The following is a 4,346-nucleotide window of genomic DNA, read 5'->3' on the forward strand; positions in this document are numbered from 1 at the left end:
TGAAAGATACTTGGAGTAAAGCTGAGTTGGCTAAATCTTATGTCAAAAATGTGGTGAAGCTTCATGGTGTGCCAAAGGATATTGTTTCTGATCGTGATTCAAGGTTTATATCTAAGTTCTGGCAAGAATTGCAATCTTTGATGGGGACTCAGTTGAAGATGAGTACATCATTTCATCCAGCTACAGATGGTCAGACCGAGAGGACTATTCAGACCTTGGAGGATATGCTGAGAGCTTGTGTGATGAATTTTGGTGGATCTTGGGAGGAGAGGTTGGATTTGATTGAGTTTTCGTAAAATAACAGTTATCATGCTAGTATTGGCATGGCACCTTTTGAGGCATTGTATGGCAGGAAGTGCAGGAGTCCTGTGTGTTGGGATGACAGGGCAGATGCAGTTGTGTTGGGACCTGAGATGATACAGGAAATGGTGGAGCAAGTGCACATTATTCGTCAAAAGATGCGTGCAGCGCAAGATAGACAGAAGAGCTATGCAGATTTGAAAAGGAGTGATATAGAGTTTGCTGTGGGAGATAAGGTGTTGCTTAAAGTGTCTCCTATGAGAGGTGTGATGAGGTTTGGGAAGAAAGGGAAGTTGAGTCAGAAGTATATTGGGCCATATGAGATTTTAGGCAGAGTTGGAGAGGTAGCTTACCGTTTAGCATTGCCTCCATCTTTGGATAGAGTGCATAATGTTTTTCATGTTTCACAATTGAGGAAGTATGTGAGTGATCCTACTCATGTGCTGGAGCCTGAGCATGTTGAGCTTGATGAGCAGTTGTCTTATGTTGAAGAGCCTAAGGAAATCTTGGATAGGAGAGTGAGGAAGACTCGTGGTGGTGAGACTGCATTAGTGAAGGTTTTATGGTCTAATCATAAGGTGGAAGAAGCTACATGGGAAGCTGAAGCTGCTATGCGAGAAAAGTACCCTAGTCTTTTTGTTTGAGTTAGTTGGTTACGGGGACGTAACCCTTTTCTTAGGGGGATAGGATGTAACATCTCGTATTTTATAACATTTTTATGATAATTTAATAATAAAAGTATCTTGTGAGAGTTTTGATAAGAAATTTAGTTGGAATTTATTTGAGATATTATTTCTGTTGTTTGTGTATTTTGGTAAACTTCGGGACGAAGTTCTTTTTAAGGAGGGAAGACTGTAATACCCCGCATTTTAGACGGTAGAATAATATTAAAATGTGTTTTAAATGATATTTAATAATTTAATTAATTGGATAATAAATTTGTAAGACGGAAATGAAATATAAAATAACTAAAACGGAAGAAATATGGGTCGTGGGCTTGAGTATATAGTCGGGATTGTAATTTTATATTATTACTAATACTAATATGGGAGTAATTAAAAGAAAAGGAAAAATAAAGGTAATTGCTTTAAGGAAACTTCCTCCCTCTTTCCTTCCCACACCTATATAAATAAGCTATTGTATCTACCCATAAGCATACAAAAACATACAAACACAATAATTGATCTAAGGCAAGGGAGAGAAAGATCTAAGGGAGAAAAATAAGAGAATTCATCCAATTATTGTTGTATCAAGGTAAGACCGTCTCAATTTATATTTATATAGTCGTATTTAATTAAATTATCGTTTAAACTCCGTATAGACCACCGTGAACCGTGTCGTTACCCTCATTAGTTGGCCTTGACCGTGGGGATGATAGTGGGACCTGTCGTGGCTGTTGTCGACCACCGTGGGAAGCGAATTTCGCGTCTAAAGTTATGGTTGTCGTGGATTTAAGACGGGTTTTGTGACTTATTGGTTGGACGAATAAACACGGGACTTGGGTGGCTGGATAGCTCGGCTATGGGCGGTCTTAATGGTGGTGTCGGGGTGGCTTGAGGTGGTGGTTGGTGCGGTGAGCTGTCGGGTTGTGGTGGTTCTCGCGGGTTTAAGCTGTTTAGGTGGGTTGTGAGTCGTTTGGTGGGTCGTGCGTGGTTGTAGCAAGTGGTGGAACCACTGTGGGTCAAGGGAGACCACGGTGGTGGCCACGGGTGGTCATGGTGGCAGTAGGGTGGTGAATTGGTCGGGTTTGTTGTTTTCGCGTCGGGTTTTCGGGGTTGTTTAGGGCGTGATTTCACGGCCTTTATAGGAGGTTTCAGGTGGTGGTTAAGGGCTGTCGGGGTTGGCCGTGGTGCAGGCTAGAGCGTGGTAGGATTGGATGGTGGTGTTGGTGGCTAGGAGTGTCGCAATCGGCTGGTCATGGTGAGGGGTTTGGGACTCGGTCTTTTGGCATGTCGTGGTTTCTGTTTTGCCTTTCATCTGGTTATAAGGGATTGTATGGCCATGGAGTGTGTATGGTTGGTTTGTGTCAATAAATTAATAGGTTGGGTTACGTAGTTGTTACACGGAAATTAATTAATTAAACTAAATTGTAATTAATTAAACTAATATAATAAATTGAATAATTAATAATTAAATTGTAATATTTCGTTTAGGTGACGGTTTTAAAGTGGAGTATTTCTGATTATTTTATTGGACTGCTTTATTTGATTTGCCGCTGAGGTAGGTTATCTACTCAACTCGAATATGTGTTGGTGTGATTTATTAAGTAATGGTTAAGTTGGAATTGGATGTTTAACTGTTGAATGTTGTGTTGTTAATTTATTACCATCCATATTGTATATTATATTGATATTTTTGAAGGCCCGGTCCAAGGGTGGCGGGTAAAATGAAGAACCGGTCCACGGGTGGCGGTATATAAAAGGGTGTCTCGGGATTTATGTTGATATTGTTTATAAGGGTGTCTCGGGTTATTGATAAGGGTGTCTCGGGTTATTTATATGGGTGTCTCGGGTTGTGTATGGAGGATGTGTGGAGATTTGGAGTTATGATCGGGATTGATCATTTACATATTTATTCTGTATTATTGTTGTACTGTTCTTGTTGTTTAGATATTCTTACTCAACCGTTGGGTTGACCGTGTATTCGTTAAACACCTGTGATGAACCAATAATTGGAGAGCAGATTGATTTCAGGTAATTGAGCTGGCTTAGAATGGGAGCTGAAGGGCGAGAGGATATGGCATTTACTTAGCTGTCTAGATCACCTTATAAGAACAAACAATATTTATTATTCGTATTATTTTGGATTATGTAATAAGGCCATTTAAACATTATAATTATTTAAAGTACTGTGGTTTTGTTTACCTTTGTATTCACTACCTCAGGTAACTGAGATGGTAACACGTTCATTTATCTAGGAATGCCTAGTAAAGGCTCTTAAATAAATGGGGGTGTTACAGGTTGTCTGTGGTTCGCGATGTGCGCCCTCGGCTGAGTGGAGTCACTTGCGAGAGTGGCTTCACGCCCTTGATTCGCCCTCTGTGGAACTCGCCACAGAGGGGATGTGCACATTTAGGAACATGGGTTATCGCTCGGATGAGATGAGCGGGCCTTAGGTGGGAACGGCTGTGATCCCCCACTGGCGATGTGGAATACTTGTTGCGATGGGTATTCTGGCATGACTACACACTTCAGTGTGTAGTCAGGTGTGTGGAGTTATGATGGAGATTGGATGATTGTTGTATTGCTTTTGTTGTTTTGCTTTATGTAAATACTAACTGACCCCGATTTAAATGTTTTGAAAACTGTGGTGATCCATTCGGGGATGGTGAGCAGTTATTGAGAAGGTATGAGATGATGTGCATGGGATAGCTGGTCTGAGTTGCCAAGAGATGTCTAGAAGTCTTCCGTTGTGTCTTAAACATTCTTTTACATTATTTGGATTAGCATTTTTGGGAAATAGTTGTATTTACTTTATCAGTTTTGGTTTTGGACTCGTATCACTTTAAACATTTTTAATAAAGTATGTTTCTTTATTGTCTACTTGATATACATTGGCTCGGGTAACCGAGATGGTAGCATTCTCATGCCTTAAGTGGTCCTGGTAAGGCACTTGGAGTATGGGGGTGTTACATCAATCATCTTGATCAAGATGATTTATCGAGTATCTTACAAGAAATTGTTTGCTTGAGGTGGTGGTTCTTGATTGAAAGGTTGGCTGGCAAATGGAAAAGGAGAACCATAGTAATTTTTGTTTTGAAAATTTGAACCTTGCCCTTGGTTAAAGCCTTGACTCCAATTGTTGAATTCTTGATTTCCTTGATTGTACCCTTGCTCTTGGTACCTTTGATCGAATCCTTGATAGTTTTGATTGGAATTTTAATCTTGGTATCCTTGATTTTGTACCCATTGTTCAACCCTTAATTTCCTTGATTGTACCCTTGCTCTTGGTACCTTTGGTTGAACCCTTGGTTGAATCCTTGATATTTTTGATTGAAATTTTGATCTTCGTACCCTTGATTGTTGTACCCTTGGTTGAAACCTTGG

The sequence above is a fragment of the Silene latifolia genome, chromosome 11 (genome assembly GCF_048544455.1).
Source record: "Silene latifolia isolate original U9 population chromosome 11, ASM4854445v1, whole genome shotgun sequence".
NCBI lineage: Eukaryota > Viridiplantae > Streptophyta > Magnoliopsida > Caryophyllales > Caryophyllaceae > Silene > Silene latifolia.